This window comes from Octopus sinensis, linkage group LG17, assembly GCF_006345805.1.
Source record: "Octopus sinensis linkage group LG17, ASM634580v1, whole genome shotgun sequence".
In the NCBI taxonomy this organism is placed as follows: Eukaryota; Metazoa; Mollusca; class Cephalopoda; order Octopoda; family Octopodidae; genus Octopus; species Octopus sinensis.
Genome location: NC_043013.1, coordinates 3,320,739 through 3,333,945, shown reverse-complemented (window position 1 = coordinate 3,333,945; position 13,207 = coordinate 3,320,739). Strand labels below are relative to the sequence as shown.

Sequence of the window (13,207 nt, the reverse complement as noted above, 5' to 3'; positions counted from 1 at the left end):
TGAGATTTTCCTTTGTTGAATAGATAATCCTTACTATGACTAATAAATACTGGTTGACTAAACTTGAGGACTTAAAATAAGAGACATTAATATTTTATAAAGAATTGAAGTTCTAGAAGCTCATAAGTTGGGACGAATGTAGAATAATTTAAGATTTCTGGTTTTGTCCTTTATTGTGTGAGAATGCAAAGGATGGGAAAATGTGGCGTTATCGCTTGATTGGGGCCAAATCATGTCCCTTATTGATTAAGACTGAATGAAGGGGTCTTTGTCGTCAGTGGCACCCAGTTGCCGATATGCGAGCGTCTGGGTGGAATCACAATCCGGAGGTTTCGGGGACGCAGTTTTTAACAACCGGTGGCAGCTGTCGCTCTTTAAGCACGGCGCACGGATTAAAAAAGATAAAGACTGACTGAAGTGAGGTCTTCAGCAGTGCCATATCTTTCATTGTTCCGATACTCAAGTAAATGACAGAAATATACATTTGCTTGTGACGAACTAGTTGTAATTGGCAAGTAAAGAATTGACTCGGAATACGACTTTCTGAATGTTGATGTTAATCTCTGAATGTCTATGTTTGCTTATATTCTAGTGAAAACCAGTACGTCAAAATTAGAAAACTTTTCATCGAAAAGGTAATATTAAGCCATTCCATAATTATATATTGCTGAGATAAGTACTGGAGCGAACATAATCGATTGAAACCCTTGAGGGCGGTGCCCAAGCTTGACTGTAGTCCAATAATGGAAAATAATAAAATAATACAAAAAATAGATAAATACATACATACATATTATTAAACACAAAGAGTGACTGTATTATCACTGATAGAATACATGCATATATATATATATAAGAATTATCTTATATATATATTATATATATATATATATAATATATATATATATATAATTTACAAAATAAGAGCAAAAGAAAAATTCTAATGCCAAATATGCCGAAAAAAAAGACAAAAATTGTCAATAACCATTATAATTATGCGTCTCGAAACAAACCGATAGAAATTTCTAAAAAAAATCCTTTATTACCGTATTGGTCCCAATTTCGGGGTTAATTCATAGAACTTCCCCTCTTCAGCGATAAATACGTGAGATATAAGTGAAATACTTACTCATACCCATGGAAAAAGCAAGTAATTTTATCCTACATTAGGTATATATAATATATATATATATATAGTATATATTATATATATATATATATAAATAATATATATATATATATATATATGTATGTATGTATGTATACACATATGCATATATGGGTACAGGACGTCACCCAACTGTGTAAACAACATGAAGTACGAAAACAACGAGGGAAAAAATGGAAAGCAGGACAAGTTACAGAGAACGACCCTACATCAGTTGCCGGCTGTCTGTCAACTCCTCATTTCGAGCAAAAACATATGTGCGCATGTGTGTGTGTGTGTGTGTGTGTGTGTGTCTGTGTGCGTGAATATGTGTATGTGTGTCAGGTCCCTCTTGGGCGAACCTGCTGGATGGTCGGGTCGTCAGTGACTAAACTGGGAACCCCATCAAGCTTGCTTGGTGAGGAGGGTGTCTGTTGAACACCCTGCAGGACAAAAAATATGACCTGTCGGAAGGCGGAAGAGCTCATGAGCAGTCAACGGTCATCCAACAATATGTGTACATGTGTATGTATGCATGTATGTATGCACAGGAATGTGGAAATTCCTGGGTTGGTGTCCAGGGGCGCGGCTGGCCCACTGGAAGGCCCCTCTGTCTAGGAGAGGGAAACTCTGAAAGAAAACCTGCAACACTGACAATATTCGATGATGTAGACTAGTTCTTCTTTTCGAGTTTATGTTATCCAGGTTCAGAGAGTGGGATTGGATTTGTGCAAATCCTTTTTCCACAATAAAAAAATATCATGCACAGGTATCGCTTGAAAAAATGTAAGACCTATCACAAAAATGGCTGGTCGTAGTAGCTGAGACCTTCGATCACGTGATGGCAATAGTCGAACATGAGTTTGCAGCCACCGTGTATGCTTGTAGAGTTGCATTTATGTATTATATTTTATATATAGGCGCAGGAGTAGCTATGTGGTAAGTAGCTTGCTAACCAACCACATGGTTCCGGGTTCAGTCCCACTGCGTGGCATCTTGGGCAAGTGTCTTCTGCTATAGCCCCGGGCTGACCAATGCCTTGTGAGTGGATTTGGTAGACGGAAACTGAAAGAAGCCTGTCGTATACATGTATATATATGTATGAGTGTGTGTTTGTGTGTCTGTGTTTGTCCCCCTAGCATTGCTTGACAACCGATGCTGGTATGTTTATGTCCCCGTCACTTAGCGGTTCGGCAAAAAGAGACCGACAGAATAAGTACTGGGCTTACAAAGAATAAGTCCCAGGGTCGATCTGCTCGACTAAAGGCGGTGCTCCAGCATGGCCGCAGTCAAATGACTGAAACAAGTAAAAGAGTAAAAGAGTAAAGAGTAACAGAGATATAATTGTCATGGGGTTGTGCTTGCGAGTATTGTTGCTTACAAAACCATCGAAAAACAAAGGGATTTACTAGCTGATATAAATGATCAAAACTCGCTCGAATCCAAACCATTCCATCATTTGTAAAACACAGAGTACCGAGGACTACCTTGCTGTTCAGCCAGCCCTCGCGTTAATCATGATTGTCTTGTCTTTTTATGTTTAGAGAACTACTTTGTTCAGTGTCACCTTGCTATTTTGAGATATAAGGGCGTGGTTGGGGCGAAATTTGGCTGCTATATATATCAGATCAGAAACCTTATAGAGGTTCTTTCATTGGTTTAATAGCATGACGTGTAGCTGATATCGACGCTGCTGGTTCTGCTATTGCTGTTGAACTTCTTGAGGCAGATTTTGTTGTACTCGTTGCTACTGTCGCTACGGTTGCTGTTGCTATTTTTTGTTTCTATTTGCTGTTGTTATTGTAGTTGTCGATCTGTTGATGTTGTTGTAATTCTTTTTATTAGTTTGCCCTAGGTCCGTCGTGATCAGGCAGATCGATAGCCAAAAGCGTTCAAACTATAATCAAGTTTTCTTTTGTTCAGATGTAATGTCTTTAGAACATCCTTATCCAATGTATCTTTTCATACTGCGCTAGGGTGTGATTTAAGTGAAACTTGGCAGCTATTTCTAGCAGGTTCATGAGACTAGCTCTTTGTTGTTATCATTGTTATAGTAAGGAAAGAGAATTTGGAATATCTTCAAGAATTACATTACTTTTTATTACAATATAGTGCCATATGAGATCAGATCTTGCAATGCTGTCTTCGACTTTGGGACACTACTGGATATTTTTGTCAGTTATCTAATCTCGCAATATTCCAGTGCACGCGCCTGTGTTTGTGAATATCTATCTCACACAGTGCTCACAAATTGTGTATATACACATGGGAAAACATACATGAACATGTATTTGCGTTCGTATATGTATATATGTATTATGTATGTGTGTGTGTGAGTGTGTGAGTGTGTATATATATTTATTTACATCCAGACATAAACATATATGCTTAAATTACTTCATGTGTGTGTGTGTGTGAGTGTGTATATATATTTATTTACATCCAAACGTATACATATACGCTTAAATTAGTTCATGTGTGTGTGTGTTTGTGTGTGTGTGTGTGTGTGTGTGCGTGTGTGTGTGTGTGTGTGTGTGAGTGTGTATATATGTTTATTTACATCCAAACATATACATATATGCTTTAATTAGTTCATGTGTGTGTGGTGTGTGTGTGTGTGTGTGTGTGTGTGTGTGCGTGTGTGTGTGTGTGTGTGTGTGTTGTGAGGTGTATATATGTTTATTTACATCCAAACATATACATGTATGCTTAAATTAGTTCATGTGTGTGTGTGTGTGTGTGTGTGTGTGTGTGCGTGTGTGTGTGTGTTGTGCGTGTGTGTGTGTGTATGTGCATATACATACACACATACCACATTTATGCTTGTCTATGTGTGGCAACGTTATACGCATGTATACACTTCACGAATATTTTTTGCAACTGCATTTCTCAGAAAAATACTGTAACCTCGTTTACCACACGCACCACACACACACACACACAACACACACACACACAACACACACACACACACACACACACACACACACAAAACATGAATAAAAATAACCGAACCAACAGAATGCTAGAAATAAACAGGGGGGGGATATATGTAATGGCTACGAAGTATCCCCTACACAAGGCATACAACAATTCACGTTCTTCACGCACTCTTACTAAATTGCACGCTATTTCTGCACTTCCATGCATACAGATGTGTGCTTTTTTCTGTAGGTGTTGCACATGCACTTCAGCTGAGAATGTATTAATTACTTAGCAATCTCTTTGCGTCGGTTCTTATATTCCGTTTCTTCCCAATCAATTCTCTCGCACTCATTTGCCTTGTGTTCAGACACGCTGCTTGATAAGTTAAAGATGGATGGAACGACGTCTAAGGTGCTTTATGTTAGACCACTTATAAATGCTGCTTCGTTCCTTAGGCCTGTGTATAGGAACGTGACTGTCAATCTATCTATCTATCTATCTATCTATCTATCTATCTATCTATCTATCTATCTATCTATCTATCTATCTATCTATCTATCTATCTATCTATCTATCTATCTATCTATCTTTCTATCTATCTATCTATCTATCTATCTATCTATCTATCTATCTATCTATCTATCTATCTATCTATCTATCTATCTATCTACGAGCGTGTCTGCATACGCGGACGACGTCACCGTCATAGTGTCTAGCCACGAGCACATCGAGCGGGTCGGCGAGACACTGAAAAAACTACGAAGCGGTGACAGGAGCGCGAAAAATCAACGGGAAAAGTCAGTGGGCTTGCGACTAGGCACCTGGAAGAAGCAATCCCATGCCGTCCCCAGCGCCTCCGTCGTGGGACGCTGGACCGACGGCCCGGTTGAGTTGCTCGGGGTCTGGTTTGGTCCGGACCTCCAAGTGGAGAAGAACTGGAACGAGATAACGAGTAGGGTGGTCACTCTCGCCCGGCAATGGGCCGAGAGGAAACTGTCCCTAAAAGGTCGAGCGGAGGTGGCGAACACGTACATCGCGTCCGTCATCTACTACGCCTGACCGCCGTACCTTGTCCCGACCCTACCATCACCAAACTACAACGCATCCTCTTTCGCTTCTTGTGGAAAGGATGCGTCCCGATGGTCAGGCGATCCATTTGCTGTCAACACCGTTAAAAGGAGGGCTGGGCATGCCGTGGTTGATGATGCGCAGACACGCGCTGAGACTGCGACATCTCTGGCTCTATGTAGACGACGGTGAACAGGTGTGGTCGCCGTTTGTGAGGCACGCTTCCCGCAGCTCGTCTCCATGACCGAACTGCAGTCGTGGATCAAAAAGAGGCCGAGGAAGGGCGAATGGCACCGCGAGTGTCGCGTTGCTCTCAAGCAACTCTGCCGTCCTGGGTCGACCTTAAGTGACTTCAACACAACCAAAGCATTCTATAGGGGTTTAGTGGAGGGGAGGTACGACGACGAGCTCGGGGCGAACCTGGACGTCGACGAGGAGTACCTGACCCGCCTGTTCGGACGACTTTCGGCCAGGGCCCATGGACAACTTCCAGAGATCCCTGGCCTGGCAGTGCTACCGAGAAGCGCTACCCGTTCGGGATAAGCTCTACAGACACGGCTCGAGAAACACGGGGCCGACCTGCCCGAGATGCGGTCAGAGCGACGAAACCGTTCTGCACGCACTCGTCCAGGTCCAACAATTTCCGACCTGTGGGCTTATGTCGAACAACTGCTGTCACGTGTGGGACGAGTCGGTTATCAGCTGAGTCTATCGTCAATATTGTCACGCCTCCTTCCTTCAAACGGGAAGGAAGAGCTATTTTCATCATCCTTGTGGCTATGGCGAAATAATGTATCTGGTGGACGCGTCTGAAAGGATTGGAGACAAACACTTTCCTCTCTGGTCAATCTCTCATCAACTTCTTCAAGTACCACTTGAAAAGGAAAGTGAGAGTAGAGAGGCAAGTTTTGTCTAGCGAATGTTTTAAAAAAGATGGGTGAATGTAGCAGAATGGCACGTATGAATGACGAAGCCACCTTGAGCATAGTCCTATGAACCCAGAAATCGAAAACAGAGAGTTGCTTATTTGAAAAAAAAAAAAAAAAAAGAAATATAAAATGTGACTTCATTGACCGAGGTTACCGTGGTCTTTTCCGTAGGCTTTCTTTCCACGGGTAAACCTCACCTGTCCTCCCCTTTACACTTCATATTGACATTTCTGTGATAACGATCCCTATTGATCAATTTTTTTTCCTCTCCCCCCTTTTTTTTTTTAAACCCCCCCTTTTTTTGTCCTCTTTCTCTCCTTTTACGATCCCTTTTGATCGAACTCCCCCTTCCTTTTTTTTTTTTTTTTTTTTTTTTTTAAACCTTCAAAAGAAAAGATCTACCTTGTAATTTGTTCTATCTGTGTGCAGCCCTGTGTGGCTAATAAGAAACATATCTATCTATCTATCTGTCTACCTATCTATCTATCTATCTATCTATCTATCTATCTATCTATCTATCTATCTATCTATCTATCTGTCTGTCTGTCTATATTCTGTTACTACTGGAGCACTGCTTTGAAGGATTTTAGTCGTCAAATCGAACCCAGGTATTATTTCTTAAGCCTAGTACATATATATATATATATATATATATATATATAAACGTTATTTTATTCCACAGGTAGAAATATAGGAGAAATAGAAGTTGAAAATGCACCGAGAATGGAAAATTACTATTTTTAAATCTCACAACAAGTGATATTCTGCAACAGTACTTTGGAGAAAAGATTTTTGCCAACATAATATGGCAGTTCTGGTTTAGGAAGGATGTTGCTGTAATTTGGCCCCAGGAGACATCGTCTCCAGCTGGCTATACGACACGATCTGAGTCCTTAATTTTCGAACAAGGGAATCTAGCACCCCCTCCCCATTCAGCTCAAAACAATATCTGTGTATCGGGAAATAACCCGAAAATCGCGATACACAGATATTGTTTTGAGCTGAGTGGGGAGGGGGTGCTAGATTCCCTTGTTCGAAAATATAAGGACTCAGATCGTGTCGTATAGCTAGCTGGAGACGATGTCTCATGGGGCCAAATTACAGCACATCCTTCCTAAACCAGAACTGCCATATTATGTTGGCAAAAATCTTTGCACTGAGAATAGTTAAAATATTTTCTTATTGATATAGTTAAAGCTTTTCAAAAAGTTCATATAGAAAGACGTGACCTATGTCACAGCTGTCTTGCTTCTGAATGGTGTTTGAAGCTTATATATATAATAGCTGAAATTTACAGAAAAACAAAAGACGAAGTCAGGTGTATAAACAACACGTAAGTGTATTAGTTTGACGCTCGGGAAGGTGAGAAAATCTTTTACGTTTCGAGCCTACGCTCTTCAACAGAAAGGAACATGAGGAAATAGAGAAAGAATAAAAAAAAACTTGTGGATTTAGCAGTCAATCATGGCGACTGGTTGTAAAAATGTAGTTGGACAGGAGAGTTAGGAAGAAGGGGAGATGATGAAGTACTGGAGATCCCAAAACGGTGTGCGTGTGTGTATGTATGTGTGAGCGTGTAAGTGTGTGCGTGTGGATAGGGACTACTGACTTTCACGTGTGGATGTTTGCATGTGTGTGTGCGTCTGTAATTTGTGAATGTGTGGATGATGGTGTGTGAGTGTGCAGATGATGGCGTGTGGTGTGTGTTTTGTGAGGGGATGTGAAGTAGAGATACGGGGTGGGGTATGTGAGAGTGGGATGTGGGGTGTGGATGGAAAGGGTATCAATGAAGAGAGAAGGTGGGTAGGAGAGAGAGGAAGTAGGTATCAGGGTAAGCGAGGAGAGGCGAGATGGGTAGGGTTGAAGAGAGAAAGAAGCTGTCAGATGAAGAGAGGACAGGAGGGGAGTTGAGCCCATGTGGGGAAAAGAAGCGAAGAGAGAAGATTAAATCCTGTTCACGGCGAAGCGGGAGTCCGGATGGCCCCTTTGCACGGGTAATCCGAACACAGACAGGTGTTGTAATAAATGACCTGTAGAGCAGAAATGGTTCGCTTCTTTTCGTCCTTCATTGCCTCCTTTAATAACCACCAATATTTGGTTCTTTTGTCATGATATGTATCAATGCCATTACTATTATCATTATCATCTCTCTGACATCTTTTTCGGGAACTGACCTTGAATATTAGTTCATAGAACATAACTTTTCCTTTTTTCCTTCCGATTTCTTTCAGTTCTTCAATTCCCCATCAATTCCCCCCCCCCCACTGAAACATCGTTTCACCTTTTTGCTACTTTGAAGTTAAACTAGAGTCTATGTGTCTCTATCGCTAAAGAAGCAATGTGCTTCCGGTCAGCATGTCTAAAAACACGTCCATATTGTCTTGTTGCAATATTCACTACAAAACCAATGCTAACAATGTCACCAATTATATACCACAACCAATAATATATTGTCTGATGATATAATAATATACCAGTCTATTACTGGTACTGAGTGTCCATCTATTTCTGACTTACGGACAACTAAATGATAATGAATATGTTTATGTATATATGTATGTATGCATATGTATGTATGCATGTATGTATGTATGTATGTATGTATGTATGTATGTATGTATGTATGTATGAATGTATGTATGTATGCATTTGTATGTATGTATGTATGTATGTATGTATGTATGTATGTGTATATGCATGTATGCATGAATATATATAATGTATGTATATATACATGTATATATGTATATATGTATATATATGTATATAAAATATATGTATATATAATTGTATATATATAATATATATATATATATATATATAGATATATATATATATATATATATATAATATTAAATTAGAGATAAAATCACTATTAGGCAAACCATACAATGGAAAACTTAAGCCAATACATAAGATTATTTAATTTATATTATTTAAATATATAACAAAATTATTAAAAAAATATAATTAATATATCACTACGATCGTTTCATGGCTGTTAATTTCTTTAAATTTTCAAGTTACAGTCATTCATCAGGTGGTTTAAATATCAAAGGTTTCACATCCACAAAAGCCATAACCTTGTGGACAGCTTATCAGATTCAGAGACTAGCTGACACAAGACCAATATATATAAGATAGAAATAGAGAGAGAGAAAAAGAGAGAGAGAGAGAGAGAGAGAGAGAGAGAGCGCAAAGAGAGACAGTGCACCACATGGATGATACAACTTCCATTGAAGAAGTAAATCTGGCGTTATATAAACTGAGATCAGGTAAAGCTCTCCTGAATTGGATGGTTTTCTAGACGAAATTCTGAAAGCGGGTGATCATATTTCATTTGAAATTCGTAGCCTGATAACTCGAGTTTGAAGTTAATCTTCTGTGCTCCAGGAATGGATAAATGGCACTCTAATCTCTGTATACAAGGGTAAAGGCCCAAAAGTAGTGTGGCAATTCTAGAGGGATAACCCACCTGGCACATACCGGGAAGATACTTTCAAGGATCATGTTAGATCGTCTGTTTAGAATGCGTGCCCACATGTGATTTCTGAAGAACCGTGTCGTTTCATACCTAACTGAGGAACAACGGACATGATATTTTCTGCGAGGCAGGTTCAAGAGAAATGTGTAGAGGAACAAATGCCACTACACCAGCTCTTCATAGTTTTAACTAAGGCACTTAACGCGGTAAACAGGGAGGCACAGTGAATTGTTTTGTGTAAACTTGGTTGTCCAACATATGTTGTGAGCATCTTTAAGAAACTACACAGAAACATAAAATCTTTAATGGTGAGCTATCTCATGAATTTTCGGTGGACAACATTGTCAAACAGAGAGATATTCCTGCCCCTGCACGAGGGTAAGCAGAATCAGATTTTGGACATCTGGTCGCATTTTAAATTTGACCCGGTTTAACTGCAAAGCAAAGACTTTCAAAACACTTGTAAGAGAATTACTTTATACTGATGATGCTGATTTGTTGGCACACTCAGAGGGGGAATGGTCAGATTTTCCACTGCATGTGTACATTTCCGACTCACAATTAGTCTTGGGAAAACCAAAGTAATGTTTACTGTTGCGCCAGGACAAACATTTTCTGAACTAAACATTTTTGCGAATGGAACAATATTAGAAGTCATTGACACCTTTGTTTACTTTGGAAGCACACTGTGAAGAGATGGTAGTCTTGATGCAGAGATATCTATCGAATAGGGAAGGGAAGTGATACATTTGGAAAGCTCGAAAAGCGAGTATGGGCAGATAGAAGTATTTCCCTGCAGACAAAGACCAGTGTCTGTAAAACGTGTGTATTGATTGCACTTCTGTAGTCGAGTGAGACGTGGACCACTTACAGGTGTCATATAAAAATGCCAGTGAGATTTCATCAAAAGTGCCTCAAACGTATCTTGGGAGTCAAGTGGGAATGCTTTATACCGGATACAGAAGTTCTGCACATGGTACGTTGTAGCTCAATTTAACATGTTATCTTGTCTCAAACGAGATGGGTCGGACATGTTATTAGAATGAAAGATGAGCGATTGCCAAAGCGTCCTTTTTTATGGTGAGCTCAACTCTGGTAAGTGACCACAGCATGAGCCGAGGAAAAGGTATAAAGACTGTGTGAAGGAAAACCCGAAGAAACTAGATATGAACAAAAGTGATTGGGAAGAATCGTTAGCACCCCGGCCAAAGTGCTTTGCGGCATTTCGTCCGTATTTTTGTTGAGTTCAAATTCCGCCGAGGTTGACTTTGCTTTTCATCCTTTCGAGGTCGATAAAATAAGTGCCATTTGAGTACTGGGGTCGATGTAATTAACTTATTCTCTCTCACGAAATTACCGGCCTTGTGACAAAATTTGTAACTTTTAGTCAGAGAAGGTGGAATGGAACATAATCTTTGGTTACACTTACATTGAGAGATTTGATAATGATAGGAACTCATATTGGAGTGGCCAACTTTTTAAGATCTTGCTTTCGTCAATACATGGCGGTTCGAGTACGTATTTCAGTCGGTAGGTCTATAAAATGCGGAAAAGTTGTAATTGAAGTCAGTGTGGGAGTATACCTGAATGAGTCGGTTGATGAAATGGATAGATTAAACTTATTTAAACTGGCAGGCAGTATATGAGCTCACAGACAATTGCACGTACTTGAGCTCAGATGCATTTTAAGATACCTACAGCGATACACGCGCTCATACAAGACAGAATCAGAGAGTTGATAGGTGTGTCTACAAACACGTACACCGTGTGTGTAGACCTGAATAAAACGTGAGAGAGTGATTGAGAAACAGAAGAGAAACAAGCGAGAAATACAACAAAGACTGTCAATTAGGGAAATAGAAAACGACCGAATAATTAGTGTTGTGCGCAAGTAGTTGAGGTGGTGGTGGTGGTGGTAGATGTTGAAGTGATTGTGGTTGTTGTTGTTGTTGTTGTTGTTGTGCTAGCAGTGGTTCAATCGCAGTAATATGTTTCCAATTTATTTGTAATTAGAACTGAAATTCACATCCCCTCCTCCTCCTTCGCCCTCCTACTCCTCCTGATCCACCACCACCAGTTCTCACCAACCCATCACTACCATCTGTCCCTCCTCCTCCCTCTCCTCCTCCTCCTCCTCTCTAACTGCATCAATCTCTCATATCTCAATCACGATTTCAAGTGACACTGAACATGGCATTTCTAATTTCAATCAAAGCATGCCTTCTATTGTTTGTATTGCTGTTATTATCTTTGTTATTGTAATTCATTTTCTTACTGCTATCAACGTTGTTGTTTTTATGATGTTGATATTGTTCTTCTTGATTTCATTATCACTGATGTTGCTACTGCTGCTGCTGCTGCTGTTGTATGGTTATGCTTTTTGTTGGCGAGTGAACGCCTCAGTTGGTGAGTTTTGGCGTATTTTTCTTCATATATTCTCCAGTATTCTTCGTACATGAGCTTCAGCGCAGATGCGTGAGACACACTTAAAGGTTTGGCGGTTACGTGCTTCAATTCTTGGAAATGATGGCAAAGAAATTGTATCAGTCATCCGTTCAGCGATCTCAGGTGGACCAGGAGTGAAGCCCATTTAATGCCAAACAACAACCAACAACAGGCAAACACAAAGAAAGAAGAAAGAAGCCGGTGTCACGACATAAAATCAAACTGACCATATATTACAGCACAGCACTTGATGGCCTAAAAGCAAATCTTTCCCTTTCAATGTTTGCTACAAGCTTTTAAGTTCGTTCAGGTATAATTTATTGCATGCCATTTACCTTCTTCATTCCTTATTCGACAATGTAGAGTTGTAAAGCAATCAACCTCTCTCAGTAGTTCAACAGTTACATAAGACACGATCTTCTCGGTAAAGGACAATTTTCTTCGTGTAAATGTCTGATATATTGGTACTGTGAGCAGTGGCGGACCTATACTTTGATGTCCTGAAGCTTGAATTGTTATAGGACCACCATCAAAACTAGCGACAGTAAGGTCAACCAGCAACAGTAGGGTAACCAGCGACAAGATGGTAACCAGCAACAATAGGGTAACCAGTAACAATAAGGTAATATCCAGTAAGGTCTGAAAGGCTTTACTACAATTCCCAAAGGTCCAAGGGGCGCGAACCAGTGTTATTGAGGGAAGTTCTTTAAAATGAGGACTTGCAGTGAGTCCCTTTCTACCAGAATCGAACTCAAGGTAACCACTGTTATCTTCAGCACTATTAATTTAAAAATGAAATCTCATTAGTACTTTCAGATTTTGATTTCTTTTGCTGTTCTGAGATTTTCACATATAGAAGACACTGAATAAAAGTTCCCTAAACCTTATAGTTTTCTATTTATAGGGGAATGAAAACAAGGTTTTATTTATATTCATAACGAAAACCAGGGTTAATATAAACTTTCGTTTTAAAAACTTATAGGGACTCATACTACATGAAGCCCATCTTGCAAAATACTCCATTTCCTGTGTTTTTCTTTCATGCAAAGTTTTGTTACATGAGAGCTTTGTTGAATGCCATTTTCTGGAGACAATATGGGTAGAGAATTTAAGCGCTCTTCAGTAATGGTAGACCGAACTTTTTTCTTCATAAAAAAAATTGAGAGATTCCTTTCAGATTCATAACTCATGATAGACATGAGCTTAAGT

The 13,207-nt window shown here is 39.7% G+C and overlaps 1 non-coding gene across 1 annotated transcript; it reads left to right on the top strand.

Moving 5' to 3' along the window:
- The first annotated feature begins 257 nt into the window (after positions 1-257).
- LOC115221147 lies at positions 258-391 on the top strand. The gene has a single exon (XR_003882620.1). It is a non-coding gene; the product is annotated as a U11 spliceosomal RNA (small nuclear RNA).
- The last annotated feature ends 12,816 nt before the right edge of the window (positions 392-13,207 follow it).